Genomic DNA, 19,687 nt, shown 5'->3' with positions numbered 1-19,687 from the left:
AATATAAGGGAATTTGGGCCTGATTATTTCTACAGTGCAGATAATCTTTGTAAATTTCACTGCGATTTTTTTCATCACATGCATCTAATTTTTCAAAGTGTCAGAAACTGGCAATAGAGAACATTTGGGAGTGAGCCTTGGCTGATTCAGCTGGCAGAGAATTGGCATTTAACCTTGAAGAAAAGCATAGGAGAGGATCTGGTTGAACACTCTGGAGGAGGTGAAGTCCTGCTGAGATGCAGGACAGCAGCAGAGTTGTGAGACATGCTGGCTTCTATATGGGGCTCCACAATGTGTGCCTGGTAGCAGGAGGGAGGCCGCTATCTTGCTACGCTCGCGCTCTCGAGTTCTTCCTCTCATGAGCAGCTCCAGTGTCTATAGGGGAAACATTTGCTTTAGCCCACCATTTTCCTCCTCAGATTTTCTTCTGGCTTCCAGCTTCTTTTAAGGGATGAAGTGTAGGAGATAACATGGAGAAGGCAATGCAACTGTCCTAGTCACAGGAATGGATAAAAATGAATTATTTTAAATGGCAAAAGACAATGAGTTTAATGAAAATTGACTTTTAGCTCAAATGCAGCAGTGTATAAATGTGTGAGCTTGACAAATCCAGCATGGCCAAACCCAGCCCTGGGTGCTACAGGCAATCCTTGAGAGACTTTAGCTGCTTCTGTGCAGCACTGCTTCTGTGTCTGCAAAGAGTAGGCATTGTTTGCTGGGTCTCATTAGCTCAGACTCAGTAAAGAACTTTCTGGACCTGCTCCAGCCCCACACAAAGCCACCTCCTGAGACCATGGTCCATTTATCGAAGAAGGTGGTAACTCATTTAGAGGCAGTTAAGATGACTGGTCCCATTTACACCATGTTTTTTGAGGAATCTCTGCATAAATCACAGAAAGACAGCATCCAGTACATCTGTCAAATCTTTCCTCAGCAGGAGAAACTCCTTTTCCACAATGCAGCCTGTGCGTTCCCTCTGTAATCTTTATAGAGAGAACCACTCACACAGCTGGTGTACAGCTGCTACCTATAAAAAAAACACATATCTCAGTGCAAACAAAACAGTAAATTGTTTAGTTGTATAAAGTGACAACGTAATAAACAGCTTCTCCATTCCTGTGTTTTCATTACTGAGTATCTGCTTATATTTGGGAACATTTATGGTGTTCAGGATGATTTATAACTGTTTGAAATACCTGCTTTAAGGTTTATGTTTTTCTCAAGGAAAGAGCAGCAGCTTGTTATTCTCTGTATGACTCTTTGCTTGGATGATGCTGCAGGTTTAAACAGGAATTAGGAACTGCATGGGAACACTGAATGTATAGATGGAAGTGATACAGTGGGATATTATTTAATTACCCTACCAGAGAGCCAAATCCCACCAAGACTTGCAGGGCTATCTCTCTATTTCTGAGTAGATACAAGGACAATTTTCATACTGAGGGTGGTCAAGCACTGGAATTGGAAAAGATGTGGTGTCCCCATTTCTGTAGTTAGCCAAGATTTGTGCTGATGTGTCTGTGGGCAACCTGCTGTATGTAGCTCTACTTTGAGCAAGAGGTTGGAATGAATGCATCCACAAGTTTCTCCTGATCCACATTAGCAAATGTTTCTATGAAACCCAGTCCCTCCATGTAGCCTGGGTTGCTCACCAAGGCACGCAGCTAGGGATACTCATTTATTTTGAATCCATCTCCAATAAATTTATCCTGAAGAAAAGTCCTGCAACCATTTCCTAGGAAAAGAAAAATCAAGGATTGCAGTTTCTTTTAAAACTTATGGCTATGGTAATGCACCTCCTGAAGTCCTATGTGTCCCCGCTGGCTAAAGCTCTTGCCCAGGAAATAGCTATCCTTAGTGCCATCCTTAACCTGAGAAGTTAAGACACGTATTCTTCTCATAAAGGGAATTTTTACATCTATATTCTGTGGACTGTCTTGCAAGGAGTCAGGGGCAGGAATGGCCATGGAGCACCTGTACTTTGCCCCTTTCCTAGCATTGCTGCAGTCGCTTTGCCCCTGCTCACTCTCCTTCTGGCCCTTTGAGCAATGTATAATTTATTCCACCAGGGCTCATCTTCAACAAGCTCTGAGTTTCTTCCCCTCCCACAGCTGTCCTGCTCATTAGGCTGCTTGCTTGGGAAACATCAGCTTGAGCTTCTCCAGGGTGAGGAAGGCCTAATATTGAGGTTTCACTGGGCAGGAACCCTAACCGCCTCACCATTAACAAAAAAAAAAACATGGCAGCACCATCCTCATTACCTCCTCCATCATAACCAAGACATAATTTCAAAGAGCTTGGCCTCTGTGGAGCATTGAGGGCATCTGAACATGATCCGTGGGTGTTAGGTGTGCTCTGGGAACAGCAGTGGGCTGGGCTGCAAGGGAGCAGGGCCTGGAGCTGCTAGCTTCCCACATAATAAATACTCAGACATCCAGTACAAGCTGCAGTGTATGCCTGTAAACTCAGGAAGCTGCATTAAGTTTCCTGAGTATTTATGATGGGCAGCATTTCTCTGCACATGTGTCTTCTTCTGGCTACCATAGAACACATGGGCACAGGTGTATAATGTGTTTTGTAACTGCCCATGACCACTGGCAGGTCAGTGAGCTTCTCTGGGGATTTGACAAGGGCTCTGATCTGCTTCTTCCTTTGTTTGCAAGCAGGTATGAGCAGAGAGCATTCCTCACTCCTCCAGTGTCAGCGCTTAGTCTTGAAAAGTGCCCCTGAGAGTGAGGTGCTCACAAGCCTTCCTGTAACACAACCCTTCTCACAGGCATAACTCAGGAATTACATGTGTGTAAATTTGGTCTCAGTCTTTATTCTGTTGTAAAGCATTTTTCTGCTTCAAAGCAATTCCATCCAAGTGTCCTGAATAACACAGCACACAGAGCAGGAGACTGGGCACACAACCCGAGAACATATTTTTCGCTTAAGGTGCTTAGCAAAATCCTGATTATTGGAAGTATATATGCTGAATTCATCATATGATACAATGAAGTCTCTGCCATGCCTACCTCTTACTCCTAACTTATGTCAAAATACACTAATATTCTCCCTTTAATCCTTATACATTTTCCATTAAGGCCAACGGAAGCTTTTCCATTGATTTAACTCCATAAAATGCCTTCTGAAATACCCATACATGGCTATTATAGCTGCTTTATAGCTAACTACAATATATGGTTATATGTTCATTTTATGTAGTATTACAGTAATAACCAGATACTTATATAGTGTAGTTAACTATAATATAGATAAATAGCAGTTATAGCTCATTTTAGCAGGAAAAAGAATATTAACTTTTTACTGGAATGATTTAGCATTTGCTGGTGAGTTCCCTGGAATGATTTAAGAGCACTGCCTGTCTGCTCTGCTCAGAAATCGAGTGCAAGCTGAGAAACTGACTGAATAGCACAGAAGTTAAAGCATAGGTCTAAATTGGTTTGCAAATCTTTTGGCCAGTCTTGAACAGGAAGCAAAAGAGTCAAATGCATTTGGCTAATCCCATAGCTGATTCAATGCTAAGGCACATTTGTGCATGCTGTACAGCGAGATCTCTGGAGCACATCCATTTTGTCCTGTCCTGCTGCAGCAGAACAGAATCCATCCATGTGTGGCAATGTTGGTCTAATCTATTCTTACAGACCTGCAGTGCAGATTTGCAACGTAGCCTGCCTGGTGCTTATCCCCTGAGCAGGGTCGGTTGTTTTCATATATAACGTAAATCTTCTTTTTTGAAAATTAGACTCTACCCTTCCCAGCGAACATGTTGAACACTTAATTACTCAGTTACCTCTTTAAAACAACCTTTAAGTAGTACCAACATTTTTCCATTTCACAACACAGGATGCTGATTTACACTAGCTGAGCAGCTGGTCTACAGTTTTAGGAGACCCATTCTACTGGCCCCGGATGCATTGGGATACTGGTGGTGGAAATCAAGATTTATGCTTTTATGTTCGTGTTTCATGATTCTAATGCACTTATATTTGATAGCAACAATAAGTAAGTGTGAGTTTACAGCTGTGATGGTGAATTGTAGAAACCAACTGTCTGAGGATGGTAGGCAGCAAGATGGGTTTTGCACTCGCAGAAAAAGCTGTTTCTTACAGATGCCTGATGCAGTACTTTCATGTAAGTGGTCCATTTGTAGAAAATTCCTACATCCATGACTAGTTTGGCACGACAAGTGACTAGACTATAACGCATTGAAAACAAAACAATTTCCACTAATAACAGCTTGGAAATGTGTTCCTGGGAATCCTGTTCACAGGGAAAGCAACACAGCAGCAACTGATTTATTCTTAATGACTTGGAGATTTATCTTGAACTCATTACCTGAAATAACTCAGAACCAGATGGCCTAGATATGCAGCTGAAAGTTGTGTGACCAAGATTAGGCTCTGCCACACCTTATGGCTACTGCATAAGATGTGATGATAATATCTCTGGATGTTGTAGGGAAGGGAAAGATGGGAGAAACTATGAGGAGAGTGAAAGTACAAATCAGCAAAAAATAGCATCAGTATAAGATCCTTCTGATGTACTCAAAACACAGTAACAAACTGTGCTGCTCTCTTCTGGACTGGTACAGCTTGTTCTGAAGGTCAGTGAACATAAGGCACAAAATAGGCTGAAAAAGAAGCTCCAGATGAAAGGAGAATGTGTCTCAGGAATAGGACCATGTAAACAAGAGAATGGAACTCAGACTGGAATAAAATGAAACCCTGGAGAATCATAGAAACATAAAACGGTTTACGTTGGAGGGGACCCGAAAGGTCATCTAGTTCCAAGCCCCCCTGCCATGGGCAGTGTTGCCAGCCATCAGATCAGACTTCCCAGGGCCCCATCCAACCTTGTCTTCAATGCCTCCAGAGATGGGGCATCCACAACTTCTCTGGGCAACCTGTTCCAGTGCCTCACCACCATTTGAGTGAAGAATTTCTTCCAAACATCTAACTTAAACCTCCCTTCTTTCAGTTTAAATTCATTCTCCCTTGTTCTATCACTGTCTACTGGCATAACAAGTTGATCCCAATCCTGCCTGTTAGCTCCTTTCAAGTACTGGGAGATTGCAATGAGGTCTTCCCAGAGCCTTCTGTTCTCCAATCTAAACAACCCCAATTCTTTCAACCTTTCTTCGTAAGAGAGGTGCTCCAGTCCATCTTCATGGCCCTTCTCTGGACTCCATCCAACATTTCCACATCCTTCCTGTACTGGGAGCCCCAGGACTGGATGCAGAACTCCAGATGGGACCTCATGCGGGCAGTGCAGAGGAGGACAGTCACCTTCCTCTCCCTGCTGGCTGTCCCTCTTTTGATGAAGTCCAGGATACTGTTGGCAATAATAAATAAATGTAATGCTGACAGTTACCAGAGATACAACCTCATTAGCTGCACTGAGCTCCTGATGCTTATACCATACAAAGCTTTCAGGATTCACAAGTGAAGAATCTCTCTGTCTGAGTCCATCAGACCATTTGTGACCCTGCCTCATGCCATCCTGGTTGTTACAAGCTCACCGTGGCGCACAGCAAATAGAACCACACTCTTTGGAGAATGTGCCCAGTGTGGGAAGAGGTGGTGTCCACCTTGTGTACCCAGTACTGTCTCAGGATACCATCTGCTTTGTGCTTTGTGCTACCATCTTCTTAAGTGGCAGTGCTTTTAAAGAGCACAGCTACCAGTTCCCCAGAAAATGCATTTTTGTGTGCCTAGTGACTGGGCTCAGGGACACTGAGCCCCGGTCTGTAAGAGTAACCAAGGGTTGGTTTAGACCCTTGTGAAGTGGGGAGAGACATGGAGCACAAAGATGAGTCCCTCTTCCATAGCACTTCTGATATAGGTTATAACAAAACACAACAGGCAAATAAGGCAACCATGAGGTAAGGGTGGAAGTGATAAAATGAGATGACAGTGACCCAAATACATCATCAAATCATAAGCCTTTCTAGGCACTGTTACATGGGACTGCTTTTGAGGCAACAATAACAGCAAAGGGGAAAAGGTATGGAGTAATTAGGAGGGAGCAGTTTTATGAACTTTAACTGGGAGTTTGCCACTATTTCCAGTGTCAAGAAGCTCATTGAAAAAGAAGCCAACAGAGAAACAGTGTAAGGAAGCCTTAGCTTCTGGTCTGGTGGTAACCTAGGAGAGTTAAATGGAAAGAGGTTTCTTTTGGGCCGCTTGGGCAGATCACTTACCCTAGGAATCAGTGAGTGAGCAGAATAATCAGTATAGTAGGTGTGCTTGCTAAGCATTATAGGAAAAACGTTTTGCTTAGGCATTGACATAAATTAACATATAGAAGAAAGATTTGAAAATAGACAACAATTACTTGATTTTTCTCTGAATCAGATCTACCAGGAGACGACAGGAAATTGTCCCCCATATCAGAGTTCTGCCCTGTTTTATGAACAGTCAATGCTTCTTCGTGTGATAACAGTATTTCTTAGACAACAAACAGGGTTATAGTGAGTACTCAGGCTGCCAGCGCCATACAGAAACTCAAAGACAAGTGCTGAAGAAGTAAATAAAGAACAAAGAAACCTTTGACACACTCCATGGCCTAGGAGTAATGGAAGAACAAAATAACAAAGCAAAGGATAAAGGCAAAGAGGAAGGGAAATGTATTTGATGATTATCAGGCTGATAACCAGAGATTTTGTTAAAAGGGTTGAGCCAGAGTTGAAGCACACATCAGGAAGAAGGCAAAGCAAAGGGATTAATTAATGAGATGTCGTCTCAGGATGGAAATACATGCCACTGAGAGTGAGTGGGAGAAGAGGAGAGCCGGAAGGCAAGGCAAGGAGGTGCAAGGTGATGGCAGGTGTGATGTACATCACAACAATAAGCAGTAGGAAGAACAGACAGAGAGAGGATATGGAGTGAACTGATAAAAGCAAGGACAACATGACAGCTAAAGGGAAAGGAACCATTAGTTTTTGTTCAGCTTGCTTCCTGTGTAGAGGCTATTACAGGATTTTACCTTCTGTGTTTTTCATGTATTTGTTTGCTCAATTTCTGAAGTGTCTTCACAGACAGCAGCTTTAGTTAACCTTACCTAACACTGCCCTCTGTGCTGCCAATATTGAGGGCGCTCAGTAAATGGACTGGCAAAGATTTTGATGGCTGTATGTATCTGGGTGAGGTAGTGAAGAAGTGCTGTTAGAGAAGAGAAAGCACAGATGGTGTGGGAACTGCTGAAACGCAATCATATTTTAGTGGTTTAACTATGTTACTTCTCCTGGTACTAAAAGCCCTCTGATATGTCAGATTTACAAAGGACTACAAACAAAAGGCTGTAGCCAAAAGGTTGTTTCCTGAGCTGGTGCAGAAAAGAAGAATTGTAAAATGCTAATTCATAGCCTTTACCATTATAATTGTGTAAATCACATTCCCAATCTCCTCAGATCCCCTCTCTCCCTGTCCCAGGCCTCTGGCTTCCACATCTCCTGCAGTGGGGCCCTGTGACTCTCCCAAGCTCAGGTTTCCTGTGGTCACCCAGGATTACCTCATGGTCCTGAGTCATCTCCATTTCTTCTGACTCCGGGAGCAGAGCAGTATCCATCAGCAAGCAGCCTTGCAAGAGCAGAGCCTGATTTGCTTAGAACAAAGACAGGACAGAGAAAATGGACCCACAACAGAAGAGATACCTATTAGAGTCAGCCTGCATGCCTCTCACCAAGGCTATGCTGGCTTTCCTCCAGGCTCCCTCAGCAGAGCCTCTCCCTGCATCATCCTCTGCCCAGTGGCAGCTCCTGACAATTGCCTGTTCCCTCCTAGGAATAGAATTTTTGAGTGTCTATCCTGGCAAAATAGAGCCTGAAGCTTTTCACTCGAGCAGAATATAGGATGCTCAAAGGAATCAGCTTTTCAGTGCCTGCCAGGATACTCTTGTCTGGAAAGTCACTGTACAGACTGACATGCTTTGTTCTTCCCACAGTCCTACTTAATTATAGCAATGCTGGCTAGCCAGGAAGCATTCTCTTACACTTCCAGAAGTCAAGCAGATTAGCTTAATTTCCATGGGTACATACATTTATATTGCTGAGAACATGCTGAAGACCAACCTAGCACTGAGCTGATCTGGCAAGTCCACACAGCACAGCAAAGTACCGTGTAGATATGCCAAGTGGGACTTGAGAAGCAGAATAATCCTGTTCAGCTGGCACAGCACTCAGGGCTATATTGCTTCTGTTTCAGTGCTGGCTTGCAAAGAGTCTCTGTACCACGTGTCCATTTCCCAGCTCTTTAGGCTGTGAGAGTAAACTGAGCAGCACCAGCCTAGATGTCTTTGTGCACACCCTAAGTTGCAGATCAGATTCTTAGATTATTACATAGCTACTCTGCTCTACCACAACCTCTGTCTTTTAATCAGTGAGAAAATGTCCTTTAGAACCATCCATTTTACCTCCATCTTGTTACACTTCTGCTGTGAGTCACAACCTCTACTTTGGTGCATTGATTTATTTAAGCCTATCCTCGAGAGAGTCATGTAAGACCTTAGATGCCTCCACTTATCCTGATCTCTTTCTTCACAGAATCATAGAATCACAAGGTTGGAAACGACCTATAAGATCATCTAGTCTAACCGTCTCCTCATCACCATTGTCACCACTAGTACTAAACCACATCACGCAGCACGTCATCCAGACACCTCTTGAACACTGCCAGGGATGGCGACTCCACCACCTCCCTGGCAGCCATTCCAGTGCCTGACCACTCTGTGAGAGAAAAAGTTCTTCCTTATGTCCAACCTGAACCTCCTCTGATACAACTTGTGGCCATTTCCCGGTGTCCTGCTCGTTGCCTGGGAGAAGAGGCCAAATCCCTCTTCACCACAACCTCCCTTCAGGAGGCTGTAGATTGCAGTGAGGTCTCCCCTGAGCCTCCTCTTCCCTAGACTGAACAATCCCAGCTCCCTCAGCCGCTCCCCATAAGACTTGTGCTCCAGACCCCTCACCAGTTTCGTTGCCCTTCTCTGGACACGCTCCAGGGCCTCAATGTCTTTCCTGTAGTGAGGAGCCCAAAACTGAACGCAGTACTTGAGGTGTGGCCTCACCAGTGCTGAGTAGAGGGGAATGATCACCTCCCTGCTCCTGCTGGCCACACTATTCCTAATGCAGGCCAGGATGCCGGTGGCCCTCTTGGCCACCTGGGCACACTGTCGGCTCATGTTCAGCCGAGCATCAACCAACACCCCCAGGTCCTTCTCTTCTTCACACTCATCCAGCCACTCATCCCCAAGCCTATAACGCTGCATGGGGTTGTTGTGCCCAAAGTGCAGGACCTGGCACTTGGCCTTGGTGAACCTCATGCCATTCACCTCAGCCCAGCGATCCAGCCTGTCTAAATCCCTCTGAAGGTCCTCCCTGCCCTCAGGCAGATCGACATCACCTCCCAGCTTGGTGTCATCTGCAAACTTACTGAGGGTGCACTCAATCCCCTCATCTAGGTCATCAATAAAGATATTCCCTTCAATGTATCACAAAGCCTTTTTGAGAAATAGCTATACAACAGTTATTTTACTAATATAGAGTTAAGATTTGGTGCTAGATACGGTATGATAGACAGTTTTGGCAGCATCCTATATTAGTTACCCAAAATTCAAGAAAACATTCCTTCTAGCAGGTCCTAGCAGAGCAAAGAACAGCCAGCATGAGAAAATTAGCCATCTTGCAAAGTTTTTGTAGCATTGACTATGTTCTTGAAAAGCAGCCAGCACTCCATCCCATCTACCTGTGAATGTTCTGCAGTTATTATACTCTTAATAACTCAAGACTGATGGATGAGTGTAAGGTTGGGCAGCTTTGTTTGGTAGCCTAAGGGAAGGAGAGGGAGGGAGGTGTGGGGGAGAACAAGTATCAGCAAATAGATTGTGCATCAGACAAATAAAGAGGGTTACACAATACACTGTATTTTAAAATAAGCAATCTCAAATGCTGTCATTACCAGTTGATGATGCTTAGAAGAATTCACCAGTTAGTGCTGCTATAATCCTACCAATAAATTAATTTGAAGAGAAACAAATAGGTCCAAATCATTGAGTCTGCTGGTGCTTAAAGGAGTGTCAAAAATGAAGAACAGTATTTTCAATATTTCATTTTCTAAAGTGAGATGCTCCCTTCTAAAAAGAGATATTCTCCTCATTCCTGTCTCCCTTATTAGCTTGAACAACAGCTCAAGAGAATGGGAGATTTCAAACATAAGGTGAGTTTTTCACACTTTGAAGTCACTTTGCTGACAATTCATACGAACCTTTTCTTAATCGTTTAATTACATGATTTCAGCTCCATTAGAGGTACAGAGTAAAAAATTTAATCTTTGAAAATTTCAGGAGTGAGAAATGTTAGATTTAAATTTGGTAGAAATAGGCATTGCCCCTCCACTTGGTGAACTCTGTCAAAATTGTTAATGTTCATTTGAAATCAGTTATGAATTATTCTAGTAAATATCAATTAATTACCTTCTGCTCGTTGAAAATGACATAAAAGTGCTTTCTTTTTCACCTCTGGTCACCTCTAATTCATTCCTGCTTCCATTCCTTCTACTTGCAGAATCAACATCTGCCTCATTCTCTTATCACCAGTTAACAAGACATACCAGTAATGAAAATTTCTCTACTATTAATTTTTTTTTATTTTATTTATTTATTTTTTTACCTGAAGCATGAATTTTGCAACAGAGAATGTATGGAAGAATTATGGGAATCATAATGATTTCAGATTTACATGTATGCAATCCAACAAACGTTAAGGACAAAGTATATGATCATGCATAATGTAGCTCATAGATCATCAGATTCATCAAACAACCCTCCAGCGAGAAAGCGAGCTACAAGTCCTTTTCATGTTTGGGCTGGGCTCAGTGTTTCACATAATTAATAGACTTTTTTTCAAAACCAGAGAACAGAGTATTCATGCATTGATGAAGAACAGGCATACACAATGGGTACTCAAACATACTCTTATTAAAATCTACATTAAATTGCCTGTTGACCTGAGTTGTGATTAGCGGGCTTTCAGCGTATGATAAAATCCATTTAAAGCCATTGGAGGAAAGCATTTTTTTGCAGAGTCTGAGGCTACTGTGTTGCCAGCCATACATGGCCACTATTGTCTAGGTGAGCCTCAGAGCTCTTCAGATCCAATTCAGCCTCTTCATGTTGCAGCCACAGTAAAGGCCACTGAGAGCTGCAGAGTGAAGTCTGTGATCAGTCTTGATGCTCACGGCCACAGTCCTCTGAGATACAGCAATCTCTGTGGTAAGTAAATATTCACGTGGGAAGGAGACAGAACTTTTTTTAGAGCTCTGAATCTGCAGAATTAACTTTCTGAGAAGCTAAAGGCCACCAAAAACCACAGAACTTTCTGCTCCCACTATTTCACAGAATCACAGAATTACTGAGGTTGGAAAAGGCTAGTCAGACCATTTAGTCCGCTCGTCAATCCATCACCACCATGCCCACTAAGCATGTCCCTCAGAGCCACATCTACACATTTCTTGAACATCTCCAGGGACACTGACTCCACCACCTCCCTCTATTGCCTGTTCTAACACATTACCACTCTTTCCAAGAAGAAATTGTTTCTAGTAACCAACCTGGTATTATTTTACTTATCCTACTGCAGTTTTTCTCACTTAGAAGGTCCAAGAAGGGTTGTTGCAGAGAAAGCATTGAAGCAGTATTTAGGATTGATCATTAATGGTGGTGATGGGTTGATGGTTGGACAAGATAATCCTAGTGGTCTTTTCCAATTTTTATGATTCTGTGATTCTTTGACTGTGTAGGGGAGCCTACACAGAACAGAATACAGTGCCCATAGGAACTATTTGCAGTGCAAACTGCAAATCAACAATCTATGTTACAGTGCATCAGTCACACCAGCGTGAGAACTGGTTTTACTCATATTTTTTCCATCTAAGCAGTTTGGGAATAGAGAGCAAGACTTGCATTTACTTTATGGGGTGTGGATGCAGAAAGGTTTAGACAAAATGTTGTCAGAGTACTTACATAAGTGTCCTAAAATGAATCCAACTGCCTTCTGCTAAGTACCTAACTAAAGCCTCTGTGAAGCTTTGTTTAGAAGGCAGAGGTTCCTCAGTCCTACACCATGTTTCTTTCATCCCTCATTACAATAATACTGAATATTATAGCACCAGGTAATCTAGTAATTACAGTTTTCCTTTTCAAATCTACTTGAGTTCACTGAAGCAGTTGGCATTAAATCAATCCTGAGATTTCTCAAAAGCAGACCAACTTGCTAAATATCCTTATGTGCAAATGCATTTACTCATATAAACAGTTTAAAACTAATTTCTGAAAAACATCACGTGAATTGTGTTGTGTCAAACTTGAAAGAAGTTTGACTGCCTCATCACTATACGCAGAGGATCCTGCTTGGGCAATAATACTATCATCCCTTTCTTTCTAAGGAGGCCTCTTTGACTTGACAAAACATGTGTTGTCAAATACATGACAGAGACAGATGATGCAGGAGATAGCAAGCAGTCACACAGTCTGCAATTCAGATCACTACCAAATACCCATGAGGCTTTTATTTTTATGCTATAGTTCTTGTGAATTTGTTTTCTCAATGCATTCATCATTACAGAAGTAGTTCATCAGTTACTACAGTGCCAAGGTGAAGAATATGAGGAAGAGTGTGCAGATAGGAAATGTCCTGCCATTTGTACACTAAGCCGCAGCTCTCCTGCTTGTCACACTCTAGGCTTGGTGCAAATTGAGATTTAAAAGAAATAGGAAGGATTAGGAAAAGGCATTGAAATCTTGTATTTGCACGTTTCCTGCAGCCAGATTATACACATTAAAAATAATCATTTTGGTGTGGAATTACTTCTTAGAAGCTAAGTAGAACTCAGACTGTAAGAAAAGCAGCAAGCCAGAAAAGCCAGGGAAAGTATAGCATTTCTGAGAGCATATCTGCAGATTTCTGCTTGAGCTGCATAGTCAGGTTTGTCACAGAGGAGCTGCTTGGACCTACAGAGCAGATGTTAGGTCACACCATGACTGTTTTGTAACATCATTGCTGAGCCTCTCTGAATAATTTCACTTAGAATCATAGAATCATTAGGGTTGGAAAAGACCACTAAGATTATCTAGTCTGACCCATCCCCACATGCCCACTGACCGTGTCCCTCAGTGCCACATTCACACATTTCTTGTGCACCTCTAGGGATGGTGACTCCACCACCTCCCTGGGCAGCCTGTTCCTATGCCTCACCACTCCTTCTGAGAAAAAAATGCTTCCTAATGTCTAACCTGAACCACCCCCTGGCACAACTTAAAGCCATTACATCTCATCCTTGTGTCGACACTGTGACTATGAGCACTTGAACATATGTGTATTCCTAAACAAATCCAAATGACCAGATTGTCTTCTATGTGTGAGAGCATTTCTAGGTAGATATATGTGTATAGATACTTATGTGTGTTTCCTTGCTTCCCTCCTTATCCCTCTTATTCACATTTAACAAATCTCCAGTACTATGGACATAAAATAACAAAATCGTGAGGATAACCTGACACTTGTAATCTCTTGATGTTTTTTTGTTGTTTTTTATTTAATTATTTATTTACAGTGTATCTTTCTACCTAGATTCCTTTGAAAATCATAGCTCATCTGGGACAAGGGTGACTCCATGTATGTGAGTATATAGTGAACATTGCTGAACTTGTTGGAGATCTTTAACGTTATCAAAATACAACTAATAATAATTAATATTTACTTGTCATATAGCCTTTCCAGTGAAGAACTAAAATCAAAATTACAACCCTTCTGGGAGTACGCCAAAGCCGAAGGAATAGCTAGAAATGCACTATTCTGTAATCAGGTCAACTTACCTCATAGCACTTGCTGTAAAAATATGAATTACATTATGTTCCTTTGGCATTTCTGTGGTTGCCAATTTTTTTTACACTCAAACATTGTAAAGAGCCTCGCAAACAATTTGGATGAATTCATAGCTTGCAGTAAGAATGGCTGTATCCACAGAGCAAGCCTGTGCCATAGCAAACTCCTCTGCGTTGGTCCTGGCTGCATCCCAGCAGTACCACAAAGCAAGGTCTGGGGGGTCACCAACTCCTGCCTGTGGGAAACCCACAAAGCAAATAGAAAGGGAAATACTGCAGAGCACAGCCCGTCAGCAGTGGGTGACACGCAGTTGCAGGCACTTAGTCCCTCAGGAGCAGGATTAACCAAATCCGTGGTTCTTGGGACAATGATGGGCTTCAGGTTTAGTAGAGAAAGTGCTGGTGACAGGTATAATGGAATCATAGTTTAAGTATAGGAGAACTACATGTCCTTTTTCTTTTTCTTTCCTTTTTTCTTCTTTTTTTTTTTTTTTTCTACATCAGTATGTAAATGGAAAGTCTACACTGCTCTTATAGTTTAATTTCTTTAAATGGATGGAGATCCCAAAACTTTTTATTTGTTCTGCTGCTGCACATACACCTTTGCACATATGACTTTGGATCCTCGGTGCCTATTGAAATTCAGGTCATATATATTTGGTAGGTATGTTTGGGCCTAATTTTCAGTTGTCTTTTAAAAAATGAATCTTAGTAGCAGTCTTCAGAAGTAGAAAAGTAGTGAGAAGTTTCTACTGTCATGCATGTTCTCACTTTACAGCCAATCTGAAATCAGTAAGTTCAAATAAATCAGTGCTCAAGGATGTTGCTGTCTGCTTTGGGCTTAGGGAGTCATGCCCAAGCTTGTGGGTGTGTGTCCAGGTGCCTAATGACCAATGTATTCCTTAGATGTTTAAATATTACCACTTAAAGGACCTGCATCCATCCCTGGGCAGAAACACAGTAAAAAAAAAGCCAACTCGGATTTTTGTACCTATCAAAGTAGACAAAAACTTCTACTTGGGATCCTTCTCAGCACTGCTGCAAGGTACAGAGTGGGGTGGATAGGACGTAAGGGTACCCAACATCAGCTCGGATTGACTCCTACAGCCAAACAGGGCCACAGCTCTCAGGCTGCTCAGGACATGCACAGAATAAAACCTGCAGCAGCATGAGCCCAGGAGAGCTCTGCTGTTTCCAAACACGCTGCAACAGCTGCAGATGCCGCCCAGACATAGCATAGCACCCATGTTGCTCCCTTAACACATGATACAGACCCTGCTGCTTCTTGAAGCTGCCCACGTGCTTGTACAGACCTGTACTTTGCAAATGCTCACACACAGTATGTGCGTGAATTATTCCCAGGTATCTGTAAAATTTACTTTTGAAAACTGTAGAATAATGGCCTGACAACAAGCTGGTCGTATTTTCCATGGTTCACTTACCTCAAACAGTCTGAAGGATCAGCAAATGTTGTGTATTAACCTATTGTTGAGCCATCCTTGGTTAAGAAATCAGGTCTTCCTTAAATTTTATCAGGGAGAGGTCAGGTCTCCACACAGCATTTCTGCTAGTTTCCTGAGCTATGGAAGGACCAGCACCAGCAAAGGTGAACAACACTTGAGTATTGCTGCCTATGACACGATCAACAGAGCCCCACAGCGCTGATGTTTGGATCATTTGGTGCCCAGTTATGCCCTCCCCGAGTTCACAAGAGTTTGTGATGGGGCATGTTCAGGCTTCCAGTGTATTAGAAATAATGCTAATGATATTATATGTTTTGCCTGCATTTCAGTCTGGTGCTTAGAAAATAAACATCTTGGCTTTGCCTCAGTGTTTATCTTCAATAAATACCTCAGCTTTGCCTCCACAATTATCTCTTCACAGCAGACAATTATCCAGCAGCAACATATAATTCCATTAACATTACCGTTTAAAATATATCCTCTCTGTGCCACAGAGAAAGGAGCCATCTGTGGGAAATGTCAGGGGCCCCACGTATTTTTGGAATTAAAATTAAATCATTTGGGCTATTTTTTAATCCTCCTAGTTTTTGTTTTCCTATTTCTTGTTTTGCAAAATACATGTTCTCTGTAGCTTATGAGAAGACTGCAAGTGGAGAAACTTGGAAGGTGCCCAGGGAAAGCATATTTCAGGGCAATCACGTGCCAAGGACCATGCAGGGGATAACTGATAAAGGTCCAACATATCATCTGAGCCTGCTTTGAACCGACAATAGAACTTAAGGAGCAGGTAGATATTGGGCTTTTTTGTAACTCTGAAGGAAGAGCTATGAGAACCTTCTAGTGATAGCTGTTAAACATTAACATCATGTTGACATTTAAATCAGATTGCACATAAGCCAGCAAGACACCTTGAAGTTAACAAGCTGTTTAAAGAAAAAAAAAGCTCTCAGTAATTTGGGAGTAGTGTAGGAGCACTGTGGGAGGGGCCAGACCAGAAACATATTGCCCTGTGCAAACAGCATCTGGAAGGTAACAGCCCCTGTTACGCACAAGTCCTTTTGTCCTCTGCATGCTGCACTGAGCCAACCAGGCAGTTAGCACTTAGCAAATATGCAGTAGTGCAAATTAAATGGGACAGGATCTGTTCTCATGTACATCAGTATAAGTCTAGAGGAACTCTATTGAATTTGCAGAAGTAAATGAGATCAGAACCTGGCTCATTGGGTTAATGGCCAGTTAAATGCTGGCAAAGATGTCAAACAGTAGGATCTCTCTGAGGGAAAAAGTTGCAGTGATGAGACGTGACTGAAAAGGAATGCACTGTGGCAGAACTGGGCAAAAAGAGTCCAGGTGTGAATGGGAACAATACATGGAGTCTGCAGAGAAATCCTCTGTAGCAAAATCCAGTAAAGGACACAGGTTTCTACGGGTTAAAAAAAGAAGGTGGAAGGAAAGGAAGAGAAGGGTAACTGGAGCTGTTTGAGAACCTTGCAACCTAGCTTGCCATTTCCCACACTCATGCAGTATCTTGCTGTTGGATCTCAGCATTTCTGAGTTTCTGCGCAGCTCAAAGTCACCATTATTTCATCTGTCCTGAACCCACTATGGCTGTGTGACATCCCAGCATGAAGGTCTCCTGAGAGAGCTTCATACAAGGCACCACAAACATGGCCTTGTGCCTTCTGAGGGCACCCAGTATTTCCTGAAATAACAAGTAGCACACTTTATTCAGCCTTTGGGAACCAATATGGATGGCACAAGCCTACAGGAGCAGCATCTCCCAAAGCAAAGACCCATCTCTGCCCTCATCCGTCATCAGCCACCACTGTTTTTGTACTGCTGAAGTGTGGTTCTGGGAAGGTGAGGGTAGAGGCCACTCAGTAGCCTCAGTTATGGCAGGACCAGGAGTTTCATGTGGTTCTATAGAAAGGCTCCCTGCAGCATCATCTCTAGAGATGTTCTCTACCTCCTCCAGCAGCAGTGAGACAAATGACAGTGTCAGTTGGGTTGAAGTAAGTGTACAGGCCACTAGCATGACTGAACAGGCCTGGCAAATTTGGCACTTGCTCGTTAGGATATACGAGCCACAGGCTTCCTCCATAGCCCTCTTATCTCCACGAAGCAGACAAAATTGAAGTAAATCTAAGAAATGTGACTTAGCTCCGTGGTTCAGGAGCTCAGGCGGGACAGAATAATCTTTGCTCCTGTTCCTGTTATGTATTTCATCTAGTGTGAAATGCATGAATAGCCCTGAGAGTAGGGACAGAAGTAAAATCACGCAAACTGGTGGAGTGGTCAATAATGAAGAAATCAGGTCCATGAAAAGGAACAATTGACATTCTTGGCAAGCTGCACACAAGGAAACAATTTTTAATATGAACTTCAGGACAGCCAAAAGTAAAATTATGCATGAGGGCACAGATTTTGAAGGGCAGCAACACAGGTTCAAGGAGATGTCAGAAGCAGTGACTCTGCAGAGTGGCCAAAACAGAAAACTAAACAAAAGGAGATTTTAGTGAAAGTGCTAGAGGAATCCTTGTGTGGGAACTCTGGATGTTGAGGACAAACTCCTTAACTGGTCATGTTTTAAAAGTGTCCTGGCCTCAGGTGTACAGCACAAGAAGAACATTAATAGATTAATGGACTTCAGAAAAGAATTCCCATAAATGACTGAGGATTGGAAAATGCATTTCACAGCAAGAGTTTCCAAAAGCTGAAGATCTCCTCTAGAGCAAAGAGAAGGGCTCAGACAGGTGCAATATGGGACAATCTGCATTTCAAGCAAAACTTTGGAACTGAGCTCTTACACACATCTATCTAGACAACCTGCCTTGGAAATAAAGCAAGCTGTTTCAACAGAGAGCAGAAATTAACTGCTGGAACAATTTAGTTGGAGTGGAAGTAGATTCTTGTCACTGGAAGTGGTTAAAATAAACTTGGCAGTTTTACTCAAAGAAAAGCAATAATCTGAACAGGAATTATTGTAGGGAAGCCCTTGGGTCTGTTTTGTAGAGAAGGTCACGCAAAATGTTTCATTCCAGCCATCAATCATTGAAAACAAGCTCAACCTGTGACCTGTTTCCCCTCTATCCTCCATTTCTCATCACAAGACCTGTGAGAAATAGAAGGGAAATGAAGCATCTCCAGCATTGCCTTTCCCCTTCCTGGGATGGAGAACCCCAGGAACTATAAAAGGAGGAAAGAGAAATGGGCAAGAAGTCTAAACTGCAGGAACTGAGCTTGGAAATTCAGGAATTAATAGCATATTTCTTGGAGTTGCATAACTAATTATTGAGCAAGAGAAGAGAGTAGATGTGGGCTCATAGGATGTAGGATAAATTCATTAGAAATGAGGAGTCTGATGGCCAGCTGGAAACTTCTTAGTCTCTGGAGGCCAGAGAGAGCTCTTGCAGAAGAGGGTATCATTCTCTGTCCACCTAAAAAAACTAGCAACGCTTACTGCCTGCCTTTCTCTCTTACATACACAAGAGAAAGAAATAAAGGAAGAAAGGAAGAAAGGAAGAAAGAAACAGCCCTTTTTGAAATGTCTCATGGTACTAAGATTATTCCCGGGGTTTGAGGAGTGCTGATTTTTCTCCATTTCTGGAATGATGAGTACTGTGCAAGATCCAAACCCTACAAGGCATTCAGTGGCCCCTCAGACAGCCTTCCTGAGCATGTTATCTCATGCCTTTGTGAGTGTATCCACTAAGGATGCTGCAATGACCTCTCTTGGCAAGCCATCCATGTGTCAAATTACAGGCATGTCTTTTTTCACAAGCTGCTCTTTACATAGTGTCTGCCAGGAGACCCAAAAAAGAAATCGGCTCAAAAAGCTTTGTTGCTAATTGTCTGAAAGTTAAAGTCAGAATGTTACCTATCTGGAAAAAAAATCCTCTACTCACTTTTTTAGTGTTAATATATCATTAGTATAACAGTTCAGCCAGAAAATTTGTCAAAGAGCCAGACCAGATTAAACATAAAATATTTGATCTCTGAGTACTCAAATCTCCTGCTCCTCTAAAGAATAGCACTTAGTTAGAGTCATCTTAAGTGCATTAGCCTCCCTTGACAACAATTGTATAAATCCCATCACAAAATTAGGATACAATCCTATGATGCTTACACAAACTGAAAGCTCATGCCAATATTTACTTCTCTGACTTCTCTGCTGTTTATCCTGGGCAGAAGATGTATTTCAGCTATCTGAATGTGAACTCCAGGCTTTCTCACAGTGTTCCTTTCAGCATCCCCACCCTGACCTGAAGGAAGTACTCGTACTATCTTTAGGACGCAGTACAAGTCATGATAGTGGTGCAACATGCAGCTCCACCTACCTGTGACTG

The 19,687-nt window shown here is 42.5% G+C and overlaps 1 long non-coding RNA gene across 2 annotated transcripts in view; it reads left to right on the top strand.

Annotated features, from left to right (window-relative positions):
• Positions 1–19,687, top strand: part of LOC122180334 — a 34,792-nt gene that overhangs the window by 6,550 nt on the left and 8,555 nt on the right. For both annotated transcript variants that reach the window (XR_006179015.1, XR_006179016.1), the window contains exons 6-8: positions 10,173–10,214; positions 11,176–11,268; positions 13,625–13,673. This is a non-coding gene — a long non-coding RNA (uncharacterized LOC122180334). The remainder of the gene's footprint in view (positions 1–10,172; positions 10,215–11,175; positions 11,269–13,624; positions 13,674–19,687) is intronic.

This window comes from Lagopus leucura, unplaced genomic scaffold, assembly GCF_019238085.1.
Source record: "Lagopus leucura isolate 7727_CA_CO unplaced genomic scaffold, USGS_WTPT01 Super-Scaffold_100004, whole genome shotgun sequence".
Lineage (NCBI taxonomy): Eukaryota > Metazoa > Chordata > Aves > Galliformes > Phasianidae > Lagopus > Lagopus leucura.
This window is presented reverse-complemented; position numbering and strand designations above follow the sequence as displayed.